The sequence below is a fragment of the Camelus bactrianus genome, chromosome 14, assembly GCF_048773025.1.
Source record: "Camelus bactrianus isolate YW-2024 breed Bactrian camel chromosome 14, ASM4877302v1, whole genome shotgun sequence".
In the NCBI taxonomy this organism is placed as follows: Eukaryota; Metazoa; Chordata; class Mammalia; order Artiodactyla; family Camelidae; genus Camelus; species Camelus bactrianus.
In genome coordinates this window covers 4,041,908-4,065,507 of record NC_133552.1, presented here as the reverse complement: position 1 = coordinate 4,065,507, position 23,600 = coordinate 4,041,908, and the positions used below count along the sequence as shown (strand labels likewise).

Below are 23,600 nucleotides of genomic sequence, written 5' to 3'. Positions count from 1 at the left end.
AATTATCCAAATCTATCAGCAATGGATTCTTGATGTGTTATTTCCATACAAACTTGACCACATTTTTTGGAGGTCCCAGTTAAGCTGAGGTTCACAAAATTTGCTGAATGCCTCCAATTTACCCCATTGCACTGGGCATTGGGGCACACAAACAAATCATACACCTTCCGCTCACTGGGGCGACTGATACAGAAATGATTTCAGTAGAGTGGGGTTGGTGGGCTCTAGTTTACTCCCTCTGTTGCTCCCCAAAGCCTTTTTTTTTTTTTTTTTTGCATAGGGGAATTTTTTTTTAATACTTTATTGAAGTATAATCAGTTTACAATGTTGTGTCAATTTCTGGTGTACAGCACAATTCTTCAGTCATATAGGAACACACATATATTCATTTTCATATTCTTTTCAACTGTAAATTACTACAAGATACTGAATATAGTTCCCTGTGCTATACAGTAGGACCTTGTTGTTTATCTATTTTATATATAGTAGTACCTGCAAATCTTGAACTCCCAATTTATCCCTTCCTATCCCCAAAGCCTTAATGATCAGATCATAGCCTGGGTGGGGAGCCGGAAGGAAACCCTTTTGTGCCAGGATAATTGGTGACGATGGGGGAATCTACTGGTAAAAGGAAGGGAAGGGGTCCAGAAAAGAGCATGGAGCAGAAAAGAGGAGTGGAGCCCCCTGGTGGGCAGGAAAGGTAGGGGCTCTCAGGGGCAGCCAAGGCCCACGGTGGATTCCGACAAAACACTGGCTGGGAACAGCGGAGGGCTGATACTTCAGGGCTATCCTTCATCTTAGCAAGTGCTGCTGTCTCAGCTGCCACTCCCTGCTCCTGGCCCTGCTTGGGCAGTTCATAGTCTGCAAAGCCCTTTCCCACATACCAAGCTCTGTATCATGTCTGCTAATGTTTGTTTTGTACATCACTGGCTGCATCAGTTATCTTTTGATGGCATGACTTTTTTTTTTTAAGCTTTTTGGTTTTGTTGGTGGTGCCAAAATATTACTGTTACTGATACCAGAATCCCTCCTATTCCATGTTAGGCCAATGTGAAAACCAGACACAAAACAGCTAAATATTGTTTTCTGTTTTTCTTCAGTAAATCCAGGTTAAAAAAAAAAAACAACTTATGAGATGTTTTGTTTTTACACAATACTTTCCCCCCCTAATTCTTAACAGTACCTAAACGCACACATGCAATTAAAGCTTTATGTTCTGAACTTGTTTGGGGAAAACAGACCAATTTTCAAATTAATTGAGGAAAAGCAGGAGTTTAAAGAGTTGGTATCAATGCCATCTTGTGATTCATCCCAAATCAATAAATTGTCATTTCACCAAAGAACGAGACATCCATCATTTCAATCAGAAAGGATACTGCTAAATGGACTGCTCTGACCTTGTGAAAATGGTGTTGTCACACAGCAGTTTCACCCAGGTGTTCTGGTCCAGGTAAGGGGTAGGTTAGAGTCGGTAGAGCCCGGCACCACTCTCTGCAGGTAGATGGAAAAGACCTGGGGAAACCAGCGCACGAAGCCGCGGGGAAGATGCTGTGCGGTTACACAGTGCCCCCTCCTGGTCATTACAGGAATGCAGAAAACCTGCAGGGAAATCAGGACAAGAACCAGCTGATTCTTGAACCAAAGAGAAATAGAGAAGAGGGTGGGGCTGAACTATTTTTCCTGCAGCGTATGAGCATAATAACACCTGGAAAGATCGGCTGTGTCTATAAATACCTACCGACTGGAAGCCGCCAAATAAAGGCAAGGCTCATGACAGATGCTGACTTCACCAGAGCGGGTCTGGGTTGGGGGCTGGGGAGAACACCCTAATTGCTGCTGGAGAGGCTGGCATGTGTTTGCTCGCGGGATGGAGAGCTGACCGAATCAGGAAAGGCAGGTAGAAACAAACCCTCTCTTCACCTTTGCCAGGAAATGACACAGCTAGGCACCAGAACGTCTATGGCCAGGCTTGTTAGGGGGTGATGACAGTCCTATTGCTCACTGACAGACCCTCGTCTTCCACTCCTTTCCAAAGAAGGATCACCTGGGATTTTCCAACGTCCCCTCCCTTGCCTGGCCCTCATTGGCAGGTCAGGACTTTGCAGGGCCACCCTCACAGAGGAGGGGAGGGTGGCAGCTCAGTGAAGCCCTGCCAGGCCAGGGAGAGACGGGATGGGCCTGACTCAGGAGGAGCCTGCGGGGTGCAGCTCACCGGCACTGCAGCCGGAGGAGCCCCCCATTCCTGTGCACCTTGTTCAGTGAATCCCATGTTATCCTGCCGCTGATTAAAGCTCCGTGGCTGGGGAAGGTCTTGCCTGCTGGTCAAAGGCAAGATCACTGGAAACTGACCTTGGAGGGCCCAAGGAGACTCAGTTCAGCATTAAATATCTGCCTGGTTCTTTCAAGATGGAACAAATAAATGTGTAAAGAAACACCTTGTAAACCTCAAAGAGCTACACAGTGTAAGAATAGTGGGATATATGCCTTACAGTATCCTGTGGGCCAGGAAGCTCACATCCCCAGAGTCTACTCAGAGGAGAGTCCAGAAGGGTCCCAGGGATGGGGGGTGGAGTGGATGGAAGAGGGCATTGTCAGATGCTTATCAGGGATCATGCAAGGGGAATGGGGCCAGAAACAGAACTCTGGGCATCCATCCAGCTGTCATCTTTACTGGTTCCACCTGAACTCTGCTCTGTCTGTTAAGTACTGACAAGCATGCCACACTGCCAAATTCCTGTCTGGAACGATCCTTAACGCTGGAAATAACACACCACTGCCACCACCAAAACCTCCCCCCTCCGTGCGCTTTTAGCAGAAAGACGGGTAAACGCTAATATTTGTACTGAGACGCATTGTGTATGGGTCTCTGCTCCACGTATCATATCATTAGCTTCTATAACCGCCCCAACCCCCAACAGCGTTCTCAGCGCCATGTTGCAGGGGAGGAAACTGAGCGGCAGAGAACTTAAACCACTGTCGGGGGAACCAGGGTACAAACCCAGGCGGACTTGCTGCGGAGGCTGCCTCGGTAACCGCCAGCCCAGCCTCCTCCTGCCCAGAAAGAAGGGGTGTGCCGGAGCGAAGGCTCGGAGGCCGCCCCGTGGTGGGTTGCTCAGGGGCTTCACACTTCGCACGAATGCTTTATTTCTTGGGTGCTATTGTGCAATGCTGAGCCGAAGCGGCGGTCGGTCCCGGGGAAGCAGGGAGGCGCGCGTGCCGGCTGCTCTCTCTTGGGGCTTGTCCGGGGGCAGCTGTCTGCTTGCTGACCACACCGTGCAAACACGGGCAGCAGCTGCTCAGTGTCGGCGGAAGCGTGAGCGTGGTTTGCAGAGTAAACGGACTCTAATTTGGACAAACACGGCCGTGGCCCGGGACCTGGGACAGGCAGGGCGGCGAGGGCTGGGGACGAGGCCTTCCCATCGGCGGAGCCCGCCAGGAAGGCGGGGTCTCTCCCCTCCACCCAAGCTCCCAGGTTAAGGACTAGGACTGAAAAAGAAATCAACCCGAAGCCGTGGACACCTTTCCAATTCACCGAGAGGGTTGCCAAGGGGAGGGGAAAGCTACCTGGGAGCAGGCGGGACTTGCAGGTTTGTTGTTTGAATGTTCCTCGCAGCTTAACACCCCTGCAGCAAGTCAGCACAGGCCCAAATTTCAGAAGAGCAAGCTGGTGAAAGGAAATAACACGGTACTTCCCACTCGGCGTAAGCGTTGTTTAAAGAGACATAGAGAGATCGCAATTCACATTGTCTAGTCCCGAGCGTTGCACACGTTACGCATGCGCATCACCAGGCACCCGGCGAGGGGAGCCTCCACGCTGCCACCCGCCTCTGTGCGTCCTGGATGCAATGCCCCGCTTTGCGGGACGTCCGTCCCTTCACTTGTGCAATCAGCACCTGCCTCATAGGGCTGCTTAGAGACAGACTGAGACCGCACAGGTAACAGGCAGAGCACAGTGCCTGGCACATGGGGAATGTTTGCTAGACGGCATTAATTCCAATGAGTCATTGATAATCTCAGCAAGAATTCATTCCACAAATCACTGTGCTGTGTGCCCGACTCGTGCCTCGGGTGACAGTGTTGGCTGCTGACACGGCTCCACCTCCTCCAGAGAGCTGCCCCAGCTTGGAAGGACACATCCCCTGGAAATGCCTGGAGGGTTAACGCCTACTGACTGACTCTTGTAGGTGCAAAAGTCTGGCCCTGTATGCCCGATGGGATGGCTTTGTGGTGCTGTCTATGTTCCAGAATGCTCCGGGGACCTGGCTGAGGGTAGACTTCAACTGAAGCCACATTTTTGCTTAGCCCCTGCCTGACGTCCTTCAGCTCCCTGTTTATTATCACACACCCCCCACCCCGACCCCGAGCAGCCCTCCATCAGTAATTTGCACCTCTCAGATTCTGCTCTTAGAGGACCCAGCACCACATCTGCTCTTGACAGGCTCAGGGGACACAGCAGTGAAGATGGAGTCCCTGCTCAAAGATAGTGGGGGGGGGGAGTGACCGGCAAAGGGACAATTAATTATAATAAGGAATTCCATAGGCATAAAGCTGGGGCAGCATGAAAGCTCATAGGATGGGCCCCCGATGCAGGAAAAGGCTCTCCTGAGGAAGACGCACCTGACCCAGGTGGTACCCTCCAGGCCCAGGGAGAAGTTCACCTTCAAGGCTCAGAGGGGGCGTGGTGGGTTTGAGGATTTGCAAGCTCCCCTCTAGAGACCAGTGACCAACGAGAGGGTTGACTGGCTCCAAAGTTACCCCTAATCCTTTCCTTTTGGGGATTGCTGGGGACCCTGGGCAGAATCGCCATGGCAACACAGCCCGCCCCCACTGAGACTGCCTTTGGGATTATGCTGCCAGGACAGCGTAGGTGCGGGCAACCTCACAATGAGTTATTCCTTCCCCAAGACAAGCTTTGTCTGAGGTGAACCTGCACCTTCCTTCCCACCCGCAGCAGAAAGAATAAAGCTGTTGTCACAGACAAATACTGTGTGATTCTACTTACAGGAGGTACCTGGAGGAGTCAAGTTCATAGAGACAGAGAGTAGAATGGTGCAGGGGCTGGGTAGTTAGAGTCCGGTGGAGATAGATTTTCAACTGGGGAAGATGAAAAAGTTCTGGAGATGATGGTGGTGTTGGTTGCATGACAGTGAGCTGTGCACCTAAAAGTCATTCAAACAGTAAACTTTGTGTTATGTGTTTTTTACCATATTTTTTTTAAAAGAGGAAGGCTTTTGTCTAAATTTAAACTCAGGGCATTGAGCGATGTTTTGTCTTATGGTGTAAGACTAAGAAGTTACATGAGACAAAACTTTTAAAACATCATTTAGTACCACAAAGCGGATGACAAGATCGTCAGTAATCTGGACCGAATGTCCCTAGGTGGTGCTGACTGCCCCTCCCGGCTACGGCAGCCTGCTGAGTTCTGAGAATCTGAGCTTTGGGACCAAGTCTGTGACGATTCGTCTCCCCTACGAAGCCCTTTCTGGAGAGCTAAATCTCTCTGCTCCTCGTCCACCGTTCTAGAATCACAGGGAGAGCTACAAGAAAAGCACCAACGACTGTTCTTAGCTCGAGCTCCTGGAACACCTATGTCATTTGGGAGCCTCACCTTGTACATCTAGAATAGAAACAAGCGCCCCGGCAGGGGGAGGGCGGCCCTCTGCCGACACTTCCCCCCGTGTCCAGCCCTGACACGGTGGGGGCTCCGGGGATGTGGGAAGGAGGCCGGAGAGAGGGAGGAGTGGGGCACGGCTCCTGGACCACCCAGCACCTCACCCCTCCTACTTCAGATAAAGGGACGTTTGGCCCAAGACAGAGAGGTTAAGTCCAAAGTCACATGCTTCAGCTAGGGAAGCCGTGACCCTGGCTGGGGTCAGGCCCAGGCCTTCTGGGCCCTAACCCTAGACTGCTCTCACCGCGTTACCCTACAGCTTGACAGTCCCGACGCCATTTGAGGACTGGGTCAGTCTAATTAGCTCCCCCTGGAATAACTGAACTTTTGTGTTGCTCTTATTTGTTTCTTTGATGCCTGGTGTTTGCCCAGGTAAAGTAAACTTTTTAAAGATAGGGAACAGGGTCAGAGGCCTTGCTTTTTACACAATGATAGGAGAGTGGCCATGTCTCCACAGGGTGCATTTGACTAACAAATTGAGGTTTCATGGATCAAATTATCCTCTGAAATGGCCTCCCTTGTGTTTGGCCCAAAGGAAGAAAGGAAACCATTATTGAGTCCTGCGGACCAGCCCCGAACAGCGTTCCTTCCTATCCTTCTGGCGCCCAGAGGTGTCATCTCTGCGCGGTTACAGGTGAGACCCGGGGCTGCCGCGAGGCAAGTGGCACAGGTGATGTTCAGGCGGCATGGTGCCGGGTGTTTCACGGCCCTCAGTGGACGTCAGCCGAATGAATAAATGAGCTCATACCCGTCTGTCTACGACATCCTAACTCTGGCCCCTCTGCCGTGTCTGTTGCCAAGGAGACTTTAGATTATCCTCAGTCCCAAACACTAGGGCAATAATGTAGTCAGATAAGAGCTAAAAACGCCCTAAAAGTGGAAAGAATAAGCAGAACAGGCTTAATCAATCATTGAAGCTGACGTAAGTGAGGGGGTGGGACGGGTGTTGCACAATTATCTAGTTAACTCCCGTTGACACATCCCATTTGGGAACAATGAAGAGACAGGAGAAGATCCACATCTGCATGTCACCCAGCTGTCACTGCTGCGTCACAGCAGGTGAGAACCAGGGAGGCGGTCAGGGCAGCAGAGCAGCACAGACCGGCTGCTGACCACGAGACCGGGGGCCTCTCAAACCTCTCCTTCCTCTTCCCACCAACAGGACAGAGTCTAAAACAGAGAGAAACCTAATAAAGACTTTGAAGCCCCTCTAACTGGGCCTGCTCCCCGCCTCGCAGCAGGGGTGCCTCCTGTTTACAGGCTCTGGAGGGACCAGACCCTCCTGTTGAGGTTCATGGCGGCTCTTTCCAAGGAGCCGAGAAGTGACCCATCAGGAAGAGCTTCCTGGGGCTCCAGGGCCCAGCCAGATGCCCCTTCAGGCCTGCCCGTCCCCAGCACCAGCTGTTTACACCCTGGCCTTGGGGAATCTTGGGGGTTATTTCAGCTACAGGAGAGGGGGCTATGCCAGCAAGACAGTTGGGACCTGGTGACATGGGAGCTTGACAGTGATCACTACCCTGGTGTCCTACCCTAAATCTGTTTCAAAAGTCAGGGAGTGAGGAGGGGTGGGGTGGAGGGCAGGGCAGAGTCTGACCTAAGGGCTCCAGGGCAGATCGGCAGGCAGCAAAGTGCAGGAAAGTCCCAAACCCAGCGGCTCCCAAGTCCAAGTCCAGCAGCTTCAATGCTGATCACCGCACAGAGTGGTACTGAGTTGCAAAGGAAATAAATGACAAAACTCATCCCCCGAGATAAATGAGCTAATTAAACTAACTAAAAGACGACACCAGACTCTCAGGAAGTTAGCAGACCAGATGTGTGCTCACTTTCCATAGTAAACCAGGGTACGAGCAACCCCACAGAGGCCACCACTCCCCCCAGCATTAGGACCAGTATCTTCCCATTACCCGCCCCCACCCAGGTTTACCAGTTGGCCCCAGCACTTCACATCTGGTAGGACAGTGACATCTGCTGGTAGTTGCAGTTACTCAACACCAGTGCTCAGAAGTTAAGTAACTCCTTTACCCCTCATTTGAAAGTTCTATATGAGAACTGTCTGAGCATAACAGGGGGGCTTTTCTCTGCTGCCCCTCCACCCTCCTTGGGCCACTTCTATTCTCCTGAGCAGCAAAAATATCCTACAAAGTGACCACATCAAAATACTCTTCCTCCCCTCACCTTGCACAGACGGCATGGGAGTGGGGGCAAGTGCACCCCCCCACCACATACACAGCTCTGTGTTAGAGACAAGAAAGGCCCAGTGATGGCTGATACAGTTGGAAAAGGTTATTGAAAAGGGATGTGAGTCTCTTCCCGGCAGAGCTGAGACCCAGTCTCACTGGTCCAGGCGACCTGCTCACTGAGTCGGTGAGCCCTTTGGAGACAGGCCAGTCCACACATTCAGTGGGCCCACTGCTCCCTGCAAAATCACGGTTGAAAGAAAAGCACAGCACCTTTTCTGTTCCCCTTGCTCCCTGGTCCTTGCCCTGGAACAGGCCAGGGTGGGCCGCGGAGCTGGCAGAGGAGCCCGGGTTTGAGAGATAAATCAGTGGATTCATTCAACAAAGAGTTACGGAGTGTGTCTATGGCCCAGGCCCCGTATGCTGCCGGTAAAGCGGAGAACCAGACCAGTAACGCAAATGTGAAATGTGTGGGAGAGAGATGGACAATACACAGGGACAAAGACCCTTCCTGACGTCATCAGGGAGATGACACGGGATGATGGCATTATTGTCCAGGGTGCAGTGTGAAGGGTCCTCTTAGATTGGTGGCACTTGGGGGCGGCTCAGAACGACGCTGGGGAGCCGGCCAGGAAGGACCTCTCGGGGGGGGGGGGTGGCAGGAGCACAGACCTGTGGCAGGAAGCTGAGGGAGCTGCGGGGGCACAAGAGGAGGTCGGAGATGCGTCGGGAGCAGAGGCTACCTGTGCAGGCATCATCCCGGAAGGTGACTTTTTTACCCTAGAGAAACGGGCACTTGCCTGCAGTACAGAGGAGGACGAGGGGTGTCCGGTTTATGTCGTTGAAATGGCGGTTCCCCTTCAGAAAAGAACTCTTTGCCCAAGACAAAAGTCTCATTAGAACAGGATTGAGTGTGACTTTCCCGGTGGCACTGGTTTACTGTAGGGGGAGTCAGATTTTGTGTTTAGTTTTGAAATCACCGGCAGATTCTTGAGAGTCAGGGGACAATGACAGAGACAGCGGCAAGACTGATGACCGTGCGCTGAGGCGCCACCAGGGGGCGCTGTGGCCTCAGAATGGGGAGCCTGGGCCGGTCTCCTTCCCGAGGGGAAGGCCCCCCGGAAACATTTCTACCTCACGCGTAGGCACAGGCTTGCTGCTGCTTTCCCACCCTAGAACGTGAACCCTTTCTCATCCCCTCCCCTGTGTCTTGTGTCCCAAGGTGTCACTGCCCCTGCACACCTGTCACTCAGCCAGTGCGTCCCTGCTGGGAGGAGGGGACAAATGGGATTGGTGGCCTCGGCCCTTAAGTTCCTACAGAAAGGCTGGTGGGAGCGGGCTCGTCTGCGGTGTGAGGTCTGGGCGCAAGCTCCGTGATGGAAGGACAGTTGTCTGGGGGCATCACTTAGGGGGCAGGGGAGCAGCAGGGGTCGTCTGAGTCCTCAGCAGGCGCAGCGCGGGCCGGGCTCTGCCAGGGCCGCCGCTCCTGCGTGGGGCAGGTGTTGTGGCCCCGATGCAGGCAGGGAATCTGAGGCTCAGAGAGGTTCAGTCAGTCTCCCCAGCCACAGGTTTGAGCCCAGACTCTGACTGCAAAGCCAGGAAACTGACTCCCTGTGAAGCCAAGGACAAACGGGGCTTCCTAGACGAATACAAGGGAGGGCGCTGTTAAAACAGCCAGGGCCCCCCCTCCCAGGGGGGCAAGCTGGCCACAGAGCCAGGGCGTTTACCCCGCCCGCACTCACACCCACATGCACTCACACCCACACTGGGTGTGACCCACCCTCTGCCGGGCCTCTCCAGGGCTTGGGTGTGTCCCTGCCGCCCACCCCCACTGCGGCACTGAAACCACTGGTTTACATGGATGTCTCCCCGCTGTTACTGAGAGCTTACTAATGACAGGAACTGCCTTGTTTATTTTTGTATCCTCAGATACTAATTAGGTACACCCATCTAATTAATACATTAATTTTGTTAAACTTATTAATTAAAAATTTAATTGTGGTAAAATACACATAATACAAAATTTACCATCTTAACCAACCAATTTTAAATGTGCAGCTTGGTGGCATTAAAGTACGTTCACATTGCGGGGTGGGAAGGGATAGACTGGGCTTTCAAAATTAGTAGATACTGACAAGCATATGTAGAACAGATAAGATTATACTATATAGCACAGGGAAATATATACAAGATCTTGTGGTAGCTCACAGCAAAAAGAATGTGACAATGAATATACGTATGTTCATGTATAACTGAAAAGTTGCACTCTACCCTGGAATTTGGCACAACATTGTAAAATGACAATAACTCAATAAAAAAAGTTAAAAAAAAAAAAAGTACGTTCACATTGTTATGTAACCATCACCACCATCCATCTCCAGAATTCTTTTCATCTTGCAAAACTGAAACTCAGTCCCCTTGAAACAACAGTTTCCCACACCCCCGCCACCCCCAGCCCCTGGCAACCACCATAAGTCCTGTCTCTGTGGATCTGACTACTCTGGGCGCCTCACTTGAGTGGAATCACGCAGTATTCGTCTTTTTGTCACTGAGCATCATGTCCTCAGGGTTTATCCATGTTGTAGCAGGTGTCAGAATTTCCTCCTTTTTTAAAGAATGAATAATATTCTATTGTGTGTATATGATGTTACATTTAAAATTTAATTTTAAGGTAGAAAATTTCAAACATACACAAAGTCTTAAAAAGTAATCTAACAAACCCACATACCATCTATCACTCAGTTTCGGTAATCATCAGCCTTTCATATGACATATTGTTGAACAACAAGAAAGAGCAAACACCTGCTGAACGTTTGCTGGGCACGCGCACTGTCCTCAGCACTTGGCCACGTGCCGGCTCATCTGCGCCTCCTGACTGCCCTGCGTGGTGAGCGCTTGCCATCCATGGTCTTGGATGAGAGGACGGAAGGGCAGTTGTACCCCCAGGAAGCGGTGGAGGCAGGATTTGACCACAGGCAGCTTTACTCCAGAATTCATGCTCACAGTTATTATGGCATGCTGCTTTTCTCTTTGTAGACTTAAGGAATGGGGTGTTTTGTGTGGGTTGTGGGTTTTGTTTGTTTGTTTGTTTGTTTTGAGCAGAATTGAATTGGCTTTAGATTTAGGAAGGACCATAACAAGTTAAAAGAGGTAATCAACTCGGTGACATCATGGGAATGTCACCTAAAAAATACTTAAGGGATGTTTAAGCTGAGGAAGGTGAAGAAGACAGCAGCAAATGGATTTAGAAGAAGCGTAAGACCCGTTCCCTGTGGCTAAAGTGGGAGGAACGGGAGGGGTCTGAGGGGGCAGGTTTTTAGTTCATCAATAAGAATTTTTGAGCAGTAAGAGAAGAATGGAAAAGAATCTGGAAGACCATTGATCAGAGCTATTAGGAAGGAGATTCCTGGGTGTGGGGGCAGCAGAGGAGACAATGCCCAAAGAGCCTTCCAACTACAACCGTCCACAGTTCTGTGCTCTGTGTGTTTAGGTTTGAGGGAGACAGTGAGACAGGAGAAGGCACGATTTAGATCTGAGACTGGAGGACCAGCCGGGCCATCCCCAGAGATGGGAAGTGAGGAAGGGCTGGTTTGGAGAAGGAAAGCAAGCCTGGTTTTGGACAAACATGTTTGGTGCAGCAGGAGGAGAGCGTTTGTTTCCTGGAGGATTTCAGGGAGCCTCACGGGAGGTTGTGAGCTGAGGGAAGGGCAGGTGGCGGGCAGGAGAGGGGGGTGTGCAAGAGGGAGGCCCAGCCCGACAAGGGCGAGGAAGCAGGACTAAGCCTGGACAGCCTCCCACACAGCCCTGCAAGGCCCACCCAGCACGGTGGGCAGGAGACCTGCGGTGGAAACGCCAACAGCCGACGGCCTGCTGTCCTCACTCCTGTGTTTGTTGCTCTGCCACATCCCACCCTTCAGGGGTCTGTGGCCTCTGAGGCTTTGCGTTTCCCACCCGGGCTGCAGATCTCGGAGGCCTGCACTGGTTAAAGGAGAGGCTGTCTGGGCAACAGGGGCAGGAAATCTGCCCAGCAGCAGGTGGGCCTCTGACGGCGGGCGGAGGGCCTCAGGCACCAGTCAAGACACTGGGTTTCGGAAACAGACTCCCAGACTTAGGATACAGACGTGCGGTGACCAAAGGGGAAAGGGATAAACTAGAAGTCTGAGACTAACAGATACAAATGACCGCACATGAAACAGCTAAACCACAAGGACTTACTGTGTAACACGAGGAACTATATTCAATATCTTGTGATAACCTATAATGAAAACAATCTGAAAAAATATATGTATGACTGAATCACTTTGCTGTACACCTGAATCTAACACCATATTGTAAACCAACCATACAGCAATTAAAAAAAAAAGACACTGGGGTTTTTGTCCTAAGCCATGAAAGGGGTGGAGCAGGGGACTGACATGGTGAAAACCGGCCTTTCAGAAAAACAGTCCAGTGATGGATTCAAGACTGATCAGCAGTGGCTGGAGACTGGAGCCGGGGTAGCTGGAAGGATTACTGGATGAGCCAATTGCTTGTGATTTCTTGTCTGCGCTGCTCTCTCTGACAGAGATGTCCCTTCCAGCCTGATCCACCCTCTCCACCTGGGGACACCCTCCTCCACCCTTAGGAAGCTCTGGAAAGCCCCAGCCCAGCTCCCAGGCATGGCCTCTCCAAGCGCAAATCACAGAACAGCACGTATTTAACAGGCCTATCTCCTTGCTAGACAGCTAACAACTGGAAGACAGTAGTTGTGCTTTATTCATTTTTATAACCTGCAGTTCAGCTCAGGTGACATCCAGCAGACTGTGAGTGCCGAACAAATGATGAGTGATGACCAGCGACAGTCTGGGTGAGTGAATGAATCAATCAATGTCATGGTAACTGGCCTGAGTGGAGTGATACAGGATGTCAGGGAAAGAAGTGGAGGGCATCAAAGGCACTTCTCTTCCCTGTCTGACCTTCCTCCCACCCGCGTCGGAGCCCTTCTTTGGGGAGAGAGGCCTCGTCGGCAGGAACACTGCAGTGGTGAGTGAGCAGAACGTCTAACCCCTCTAACCCCCCACCCCTGTGACTGTGGCCGTCTGCAAGGGCCACTCTCCCAGCAGGACACGGAGCTGCAGGTCACCCTGATTAAGCCAGCTCTTTTGTGTCACTTTTGTGCCACCCTCCAGGGCCACAGGCCACGTGAGTTTTCTGCCTCTGCACTAGAGATTACTTTTTAGGACACAAATATAAATCGCCGTTGGTACCTTGTATCAACTGTGCTTCTTATATAAATCATCATTTAGACACTGTGTCAATTTTTTTTAATGTTTTGAGAGCTTTACTGACATATAATTGATTCCAAAAATGGGACACATGTAAGGGATACAACTTCATGAGTTTGCAGATATGCATACACCCATGAAACCACCATCATGGTCAAGGTGACAGTGTCGCTTTTGAATCTGTCTTACTGGCTTGTCACACCCTGAACGTTCTCTGTCAGTGACACCAGCCTACATCTGCTGGTACCTACGTTTTGTCCAGTGGACGCTCCTTGAGCCCTGGAAATTGCGGTCGGCATCTGTGTCATTTCCTTCTCTGGGAAGAAGTAAAATGCCAAAAAGGAGAAAGCTCCAGAACTGGGTGTGGCCTTACACACATAAATCCACGGCTGTTTCCCCGGTTATCCAGCTTGGAAGCCTCCTTGTTTGGGCGAGGCCAGAGAGTGGAGTGGTCAAGCCTTACCTCTCAGCTCTGCTAGGCATTGGCTGTGTCACCTGGGGCAAGTCACTTAACCTCTCTGAGCCTCAGAATTGTCATCTGTTGGACTAAGTCAGTTCACACTGACACAGAGACTGTGCACAAAGCACTCCACACAGGCGCTGTTTGAGTCTCCCTCTGAATCATCTCCCTCCAAATTGCCTCTGAAAGCTCAGTCCATTGCTGGGATGAGGCTGTTCTGGATGCTGCAGAGAGATGACTAAACAACTGTGTTACCATCAACCCAGAACACAGCCTCTTAAGTGGGACACAATGAGGTTCTCAGCAGATCTGCCAAGTGGTTTCTCTGACTATTGTCAAACATGAGTCATGGTGTTTGGGACCCTCCTGCGGTGTCTCCAGCCTCCCTCCGTTCTCCTGGGGCTCTGCGGGGGCAAGAGGGACCGCTCTGTGACAGTGTCCTTAAAAGGTTCAGTGGCGCCTCCCGAATCCATGTCTTCCCGCAGGAGATGCCTGTCTTTCTAAACCCCAGTGAACTTTTCGGGGGTTTCAGGCAGAACAACATGAAGACGAGACTGGATGTCCACCGGCCATGTGGTGCCCGGGTCCAAGGCAGCCCGCCACTGGCTCCGGTGCCCAAGGAACACACAAAGACCAAGGGCTCGGTAAATGTTTGCTGAACGCATCACACTGAAGGCACGGCCCCTGACAGGGGCCCTCCCTGGAAAGACTGTAATTTCTCCAGTCAGTAAGTCAGCTTGTGTCTACCTTCCAGACGTTTTTTCCACCAAGTATGTTACGGCTCCCTTTGAAGTAGGTAATGCTCAGTAACCCAATTGTTTTGGCTTTGCTCCACTTGGCAGCATACCCTAAGCTGAGTTTTTGCCTCTTTGCCCCCTGACAACTCACTGGAGCATCTATTTTACTGCCTTTGGGTCTGATCCCTGAAGCTATATGCTCATTACCGAAGTTCTTCCTTCTTTTCCCTAGTCCCATGCACCAGAGCCCGGCACACACCGTCCTCGGCATGTGAGATCCACACCCTCTCTTGCCTTCCTGGCAGCAGAGTTCTGTCCTCTAACCTAGACTCTGCCTGAAGGATGCAGTGCCAGGGCAAGCCGGCCGTGTCTGCTTGGTTGGAACACATCCCCCCCCAACAGGGCTGGGGCTCCTTTCCTAGGATGCCTCCTCCAGCAGGTCTGAGCACCTCCCAGGCCAGCTCTTCTGATTTCCATAAGTCTCCCTGACATCCGACTTTCAGGGCCTTGAGGTCAAGCAGAACCCGGCAGGTGCACCAGCCTCCTGAGTGAGGCAGCTGGGCAGGCACCAGCCTTGTGACCTCACGTAAGCAATCCGCCTCTCGGCCTCTTTCCTCACCAGCAGCAAAGCACAAGTGATCAAGAGAACTGGCCCGCTGGGCTAGTTTGACAAATAGGAGGTAATTACATTGCTCCTGGGTTTCTTCAGGTCATGCCAACTAGACCTCGTCTTTAAGACCCCCCAAAACAGTAACCTTTGGCACTCCAAGGCCGGTCATGTGGACCTTCCCTCTCCACCCAGTTCTCTTCCAGTCAGCTCTGGCCGTGCCTGGCTGGACCTCCATATCCTCGTGCCTTGGCCTGTTTGGTAGGATGGGAAGATGAGACCACTGGTGCTTTTGCTCCAAGTCCCAGAGGACCCGCAGCACTGAGCCGTGTTAGAAACCCAAACACCCTGCGCCATCGAGGACACTGCCATCTCCGGCGGCTGCTCAGGTCGCTGGCGCCCAGGGCATCCGTGGAGCCATCCTCTAGATGGTGGGGCACGCCCTCCAGCTCCCACTGGCCACTGCATGTGGCCTCTTCTACGAGGCCAAGTGCAGGGTGGGCAGGACGATGGCAGGTGGCAGGCCCCGCTCCTGCCCCCGCCCCAGCCGCTCACTCACTCGTCTGACTGGCGTGCCTTCGGTACCTCCTGCTCGCCCTCTGCTCTGCACTGGGCAGGAGGGGTGGACAACGTAACAGCAGTGCCTGGCCCCGTGCGGCCCACAGGCTCGTGGGGGCAGCTGTAACCCAGCGTGGTAAGTACCTCGATAAGGGGCACAGGGCACTCTGTCTGAGGGTTCTGGGCACGCCCTGAATCAGGGGGGACTTCCCAGAGGCTCGTTGCCTTGTCACAAACTGGAGCAGCAGCTCTCTTGCCTCCAGGGAGCCCTCTCGGCAAAGGCCCCCACAAGGAGACGCGTGCACGGCCTCCATGCGTCCCGCGGGCAAACCGGCAGCCTTCCCCTGGGGCAGCCCTGCGCAGGCTCCACCAGGGGAGCCTGACACCCACACAAAGTGCCCAGAGTGGGGCCTGGCCCAGTGCAAGTCAGCAAAGAGGCAAGGGACCCATTTTCACGTAATGGGCTTGTAGCCAAAGATAAAGGGCTGTCTGGTTAGGCTGTGGTCTTTGCTCACAGTTCTACAGTCCACTTAGGAGAGCCGGGGGAGGGGAGCAGGGGCGGGGGGGCGTGTGAGCCACAGGACAGAGGCCTGGGAGGCAGATGGGCACACCTCCCTTGTGGCCTCCAGGGTCCCATAAAGGATTTGGAATCCGCCCTCGCTCATGGTAATTTCTTGCAGTTTTATTTTTCTCATAGAATAGCAATAACTTGCCTTTTCTATAGCAGGAAGGATTTTTTTTCTTTTCCTCTTATCCCTCTTGTTCGCCTCTGTTTTCCTGTCCTACAGCACCCTCTCCTTACTTTATTCACTCGACGGTACAGCAAATTAAATGGTATGAAAAGAGGCATCTTGATCCATCAGCTCTGAGCAAAGGGAAATTTGCATCTCTTCAATTCCTCCTAAATATTCATTTCCTTCCTCTTTTCTGCATCTTGAAAATAATTGCTGCGCGAGTAGCTTTTCCCTGGATGAGAACTGGAAGCAGCAAAGCTGCCGGAAATGACTGAGCTTTCTTTTCCAGAATCTTCAATGTAGGTGAACCCTGACGGAGTGCTCCTAAGTGTGGCCACCTCCTTATGACAGAAGGGCAGCAGGTGCACCGAGCAAGGTTCCTTAATAAGCATGATACCGTGTCATTATCGTTTTTATGTTTGATATTTATGACACACTTACAGTACATCTGGTGTTAAGTGGAGCTGTAAAAAGTTCAAATCAATAAAAACAATAATCCCTCATATTGATTGTTGATAGTTCACACTTTGGCTTCACATACATTCACAGGCTGCCAAGTTAAGTGACTTGATCAACAGGCAAAGTCAAGGTTAGAACTTGCTTCCCTAGAAGGCAGCTCCCAACTTGCCAGGAAAGCAGGTGGTGCAGAGGGGCTCATTGGACCCATGAAATGTGGGACGGAGAAGATGAGGGTGCAGGAGAAAGAAGCTGGTCTGGAGAATTCAGAAAAGGAGCGGCTGGCCCCTGAATAATTGGTTGGCGGTGGCCTCAGTGCCCACTCCTGCCTTGCACCCCGGTCCCCACTTCCCCCTGGCACTAGTGAGCAGAAGTGCCTCCCAGAAGTGCCTCTCCAACAGCAACACAGCCCAAACCCAGCCTCGGATGCTGAGCCAGATGCCTTCCACCCTCCTGGACTCTACCTTTGATTTGCATTGACTGTCAAATCTTTACCTGCTAGGAAAAGAAAGTAAAGAAACAATCCCTTTTAAAATTGCATCCAAAACAATAAAATACTTAGGAATAAATCTGACCAAGGAGGTGAAAGACTTATAAATGGAGAACTACAAAACACTGATTAAGGAAATTAAAGATGAATTAAAGAAATGGAAAGATATCCCATGCTCTTGGATTAGAAGAATCAATATTGTTAAAATGGCCATACTGCCCAAGGCAATCTACAGATTTAATGAGGTCCCTATCAAATTACCCAGGACATTTTCCACAGAACTAGAATGAATAATCCATTAAAAAATGCTAAAAGTCACAAAATACCAAGAATTGCCAAAGCAATATTGAAGAAAAAGAATGAAGCTGGAGGAATAGCCCTCCCAGACTTCAGACAACACTACAGAGCTACAGTAATCAAAACAGTGTGGTATTGGTACAAAAACAGACATGGATCAATGGAACAGAATAGAGATCCCAGAAATAAACCCACAGACTTATGGTCAATTAATCTTCAACAAAGGAGGCAAGAATATACAATGGAGAAAAGACAGTCTCTTTAGCAAGTGATGTTGGGAAAACTGCACAGCTGCATGTAAATCAATGAAGTTAGAACACTCCCTCCCACCATACACAAAAATAAACTCAAAGTGGCTTAAAGACTTAAATATAAGACAAGACACGATAAACCTCCTAGAAGAAAACATAGGCAAAACATTCTCTGACATAAATCTTATCAATCTTCTCCTAGGGCAGTCTACCCAGGCAATAGAAATAAAAGCAAAATTAACAAATGAGACCTAATTAAACTTATAAGCTTTTGCACAGCAAAGGAAACCATAAGCAAAACAAAACGACAACCTACAGAATGGGAGAAAATTTGTAAATGATGCCACTGACAAGGGTTTAATTTCTGGAATGTATAACCAGCTCATACAACTTAACAACAACAACAACAACAACAACAACAACAACAACAACAACAACAACAAAAACTCAATCCAAAAATGGACAGAAGACCTAAACAAGCAATTCTCCAATGAAGACATACAGATGGCCAACAGACACATGAAAAAAAATGCTCAATATGGCTAATTATCAGAGAAATGCAAATCAAAACTACAGTGAGGTATCACCTCACACCAGTCAGAATGGCCATCATTAAAAAAGCCATGAACGATAAATGCTGGAGAGGGTGTAGAGAAAAGGGAGCCCTCCTACACTGTTGGTGGGAATGTAGATGGGTACAGCCATTATGGAAAACAGTATGGAGATTCCGCTGGCAGGCACCAGGAAGACCACCCAACAGAAAGCAGTCTGGCAGGGGCCTGCCGAGGCAGGCTGCAGAGAGAGGGGACCTGGTTACATGCCTCCACCTAGGGGTTGCTGCAGTGGGGCTATTTTAACAAAGCTTGAGACTGGTAATCACTGGGCATGCGATTAATAAAGGTCCAGTTAACAGTCGAAACCTCTAAGTCAATAGAAACAAGCTCTGAAGCAAAGGAGTGAGGACGAGGACTTCCAACAGTCCCGCCTCTGCTCAGGGGACACCTTCAGGAATGGTGCTGCTTCTTGTTCCTCCTTGCTTGGCACCTGGGTGCCCAGCATGGCCTGGAGCACTCCTGGATGAGAGGGCAGGGGCGCGTCCCCTCTCAGGAATGGACTCAGCTTAACACGATCAATACTCTAGGACAAGTATGAGCAGAGTTTCAGGGAGAAGGGGGCCCTGGGGCACCTGGTGACCGGTGGGCAGCTTCATGGAGGAGGGATTTTGAGCTGATTCGTGAAGGAGGATCCCACAGAGGGTGGTAGAGCAGGAAGAACACTGAACGGGGCGCTGAGATGTCTGCGATCCTGGGACCAGGGCTTGTCAAGGCAAGAGAAGTGCCTCGGGTGCAAAATCTAAGGAGACGGTCACCCCCCAGGGTCATGAAAGTACAGGCTGAGTGGCTGCTCACAATGCGAACCCTGGGCTCCTCTGCCCCCAGCCCCAGCCCCAGCCATCCCTCCAGCCACGTCACGTTAGTAAGTCACTCCGCCTGCCTGGGCTGTTGGTTCACATACAGGGCACCTGACTACACAGGAGATGGAAAGTCACCTCTTTCTCAACGGGCCTGTGGTCCCCCTCCCAGACATCGCTGCAGAGTCCCAGACATGTGCCCACAGAGCAGGCAGACCCTCGCTTCGCACTGGGAACTGGGCCCTAGGGCCTGGAATCACAGCTAGGATTCCTTCAATCCGCGGCCTTTCCTGTTTCCTTGCAGCTTTCAATGCCCCTCCCTCCACTGGGCGCGACGGGAAGCTGAGGTCCTTGCACAGTCGTTTGAGAGTGAAGGAATGATTTCTAATAACGTTTATGTGGGAAATGAGCTTCTTAAGTGCCACACTGAGAACTTCCACGTTATAACTGAGGGAAAAGGAGCCTGAAAAATCATTAAACTCTGTGCTTTGGTGAAGAAAGATAAACCACGGGAGAAGGGCGGTCCGGTGGCTCACTCTGCAAAATTACCAGCATGTGGGGGGTTTCTGGCCCCTCCTGTCCCATAGAAAGAGGAAATAACTGCCGTCTTCAGCAGCTGGGCATTTTCAAAGGGAGCTGCCTACTGGCTCTGCTGGGCTACAATCCTTACATCGGACACAATCCCCTCGATGTTCCCACAGTACCGTGAATTTGACTTGCCCTAAACGGGATGTGTCATCCCTGCAGACTCACTCCCTGCCACCCTGCCCACCACGGACCATCCAGTCTCCCAGCCAGAAACCTGGGAGTCACTGGGTGTTCTAGACGCTGCCCACACCCTGGGGCCTGGCACCCCAGGGTCCTCACCTCGGGGCTCTGTGAGGCTGTCCTTCTCTCTCCATTTTCCTGGCCACTTGGTTCAGACCCTCATCACTTCCTGCCAGGATCCCAGAGTAGCCTCCTCACTGGTCACACTCTTCAGTCCGGCCCCTTTCCAGACAACCATCTCTGTTACTGCTTTAATTTTTTACCTTTTTTTTAATGTGAAATGCATCATCGACAGGTGAGAAAGTAAACACCAGAGTCACCGCCACCAGGTGAAGAGAGAGGACGGTGCCCTGTCCCTCGAGGGGTCCGTGCAGCCCCCACCCCTTCCATCCTCCGCCTCTCCTGACTCTTTGTGGACTTTCATGTTTCTATATACATTCTAGAACCTGATCCTAGAGTCCCAAAGGAGAAATCCAGTTGGCTTTTTAACTGAGATTGTATTGACTTTCTAGATTAATCAAGGGAAGATGGATGTCTTTAAAACACTGAGTCTTTAGTCCGTGTACTTTGTCTACATCTGTTCCTCTGGGTCTTCCTTCATGCTCAATAAGACCATAGAAGTCTGGTAAGTACTTAGTTATTTTCCCCCCAGTTTTGTATATTTCTGTGTCATCTTCTGTTGGTTGCTGTTATACCAAAATGCAGTTGCTTTTATGTTTGTCTTGGGTCAGAAACCCTTTACTTACCTGCAGAACCTACATTGCTCTGTGAACAGCATCGTCAAAAGTGTGTTCCTTTACTAACAGGTGTTCTCACGATGTTTTGAGAGTCTGTGCTCAAACAACCTGAGTGGAAACCATCCTGGTGTCAGTGGAGTTTAGACAACACCCACCCAGCGGTGCGGGTGCCATGGGGGGAAGAGAGAGCACCCAGGTGCAACAGGAGTTTTCTGAGCCCTCCTCTGTGTCTGCCCTGAGCTGGGCCCCAGGGATACTGTCCTGCTCTCAGGAGCCTCCTTACAGACTGGTGGAAGCTAGAATTATTACTTCTCTGCCAAATTACAGGGATTTCTCACTCAGGTGTCCAGCAGTGGGTTGGGGAGCATGGAGATGCAGTAGGAAGGGATCCAAGGGACATGTTGGAGGAGGGAAAGCAGAGATGTGGGCTCTTGCTGGATACCTGAGCGGGTAGAAATCTCTACGGGTAACATTTAGTGTCCAACCGTGAAAACAGAATGCCCTCCCCATGATTTAGAGCAGTAATTCAACACAGTGGGTGGAAGAGCTAAGAAACTGAAACTAGATCTACCCTATGATCTAACAATCCCACTTCTGGACATGAATCTAGAGGAAACTCTGATTCAAAAAGATACGTGCACCCCAGTGTTCATAGCAGCACTATTTACAACAGCCAAGACATGGAAACAACCTAAATGTCCATCAACAGATGACTGGATAAAGAAGTTGTGGTATATTTATACAATGGAATACTACTCAGCCATAAAAAGGATAAAGTAATACCATTTGCAGCAACATGGGTGGACTTGGAGATTGTCATACTAAGTGAAGCCAGTCAGAAAGAGAAAGAAAAATAACACGTGACATCACTTATATGTAGAATCTTAAAAAAAGAAGGGACATGTGAATTTACAAAACAGAGACAGACATAGAAAACAAACTTACGATTACCAGTCGGGAACAGGGGTAGGGAGGGATAAGTTGGGAATCTGAGATTTGCAGATACTATTATATATAAAACAGACATACAACAAGTTCATACTGTATAGCACAGGGAGCTATATTCAATATCTTGTAGGAACATAGTGAAAAAGAATATGAAAAGGAATATATGTGTGTGTATAAATGAATCACTATGCTGTACATGAGAATTTAACACAACATTGTAAACCAACTATACTTCAATAAAAAGGAAAGAAACAAATCATAGAACAATGAGGTGACCAGAACCAGCAGCAACAGGGAACCCAACCTCCCACTGGCCAGGAGACAGGGCTGAACCCCAGAGGGCCTGTCTGCAGGAGATGGGGTCCTCGCACCCTCTGGTCTTGCTTGGGCTCTTGTGCTGGTACCTACCACCTGCCGGGGCACAGAAGGCGACTGAAAGGGTGTGGAAATGGTTTTTGGTGACAGCCCACCTGGCAGGAAGCTGGAGGAGAGGAAGGAAGCGAGAAGATGCATCCTCCAGATGGGCTGGGGCACCCACACCCTCGACTCAACCCCAAGGGGCTGGCCTGATATAGGCCTACCCTTGAAGGAGAGGCTTCACTTGTGAGGCTCAGCCCGGCATGACAACCCTCTCCTGGCCCGGGGGCTCATCTCACGCACTGTCACCCAGGCCCATGCACTGTGACACAGGGCTCCTCGGGCAAGTCAGGGAGAAAGGGGACCTACAAGAAAATAGCCAGTGGCCTCAGTGAATTCACCTACACAGGTGACCACAGAAGGTTAAGTCCAGGGACAAGAGGCAGGGCTATGAGGTCCAGGCCACCCCCCCCAGAAGCCCAGAAGCTCTGATGAGGGAACAAGGCTTGCACGAGGCATTAGCCATTTGGACAAGGCAGGGAAGGGCCCTCCACGCAGAGCAGTGGCCTGGAAATGCTGTTTACTGACAGAGTCTTCAACTCAGCCGAGCCTGACAGAGCCCACCATGCACAAGGGGCTCACTCCCTCCAGGTTGTACATTCTTGACTTTTAAATGAAAATGCCTGGCTACACCCAGTGTTTAAGTTCAAGTGTGCTCCTAGTGGTCATAGACAAGCTCTATGATGGGCATACATGTTACAAATTATGATGTCTTCCTGGTACATTAATTATTTCACCAATTTTGATGGTAAAATAATCAGGCTACCTCTTTATCTCTAGGAATGATTTTTGCCCTGATGTCTATTTTGTCTGCTCTAGCTACACCAGCTTTGTTTTGGTCCACAAAATAAGAGGGAGTTGTAATCAAGGAGAAGGCAGTGTAATGATGGAGTTTGGAGTGACACACTTTGAAGATAAAGTAAATCCTTCTGAATTTTCTTTATTGAGGGTCTTTTTGGTGATGCCCTTCCTCAGATTTTATTTGTTTGGCAAAGGATTCTTTTCCCTTCACAGATTAGGAAGCTGGTTCCGTGTACGTGGACACATGGTAAGAGCAAGAGTTAAGCTTTTGTTGGAGATGTTTGTTGTCCCAGCATAACCTAGCCTACGCTGACTGACAGTGTTCCTGATTACATCTTTAGTCTTATTTCTCCTTTCAGAGTCAATCAAACCCAAAGCTTTAAGAAAACCAAAAGTAATTATGTCACAGATTAGATTCTCAAGGTTCTAGGACACAGGATGTGAGTAGCAGAAGGGGCATAATAGCACTTCATGCTGCTACATGGTTTTAGAAGAGTTCATGAGAACTGACCTCCTGTGCAGAATGTTCTCAGCAGTGGGGCTGTCACTGCTGCTCCTTTTGCAGGAAGGCAATTGTGTTAAACACAAAAGCAACACTCAAAAGCTTTTGTTTATGTTTTTGACTGATTTTCAGTATCCTTATTAGGATTTTATACATATACTTTAGTAATTTGTGTATTTGATATATTTCTTCATGGAATTTTATTTAAATCCTTCTTTCCCCCTAAAGGAACACATTCCTATTTAATAATGAAAGTTAATGGAAAAGTAAGGTGTGACACTCCAAAATTCACTTTCAGGTCACCTTTAAAGGCG

At 50.3% G+C, this 23,600-nt stretch overlaps 1 long non-coding RNA gene across 1 annotated transcript in view; it reads right to left on the bottom strand.

Moving 5' to 3' along the window:
• LOC141579739 (uncharacterized) overlaps positions 1-3,439 on the bottom strand; it is a 37,671-nt gene extending 34,232 nt beyond the window's left edge. Inside the window, exons 1-2 of the long non-coding RNA XR_012511611.1 lie at positions 2,999-3,439; positions 1,398-1,599 (exon numbers count right to left, since the gene is read on the bottom strand). This is a non-coding gene — a long non-coding RNA (uncharacterized LOC141579739). The remainder of the gene's footprint in view (positions 1-1,397; positions 1,600-2,998) is intronic.
• Between the last annotated feature and the right edge of the window lie 20,161 nt (positions 3,440-23,600).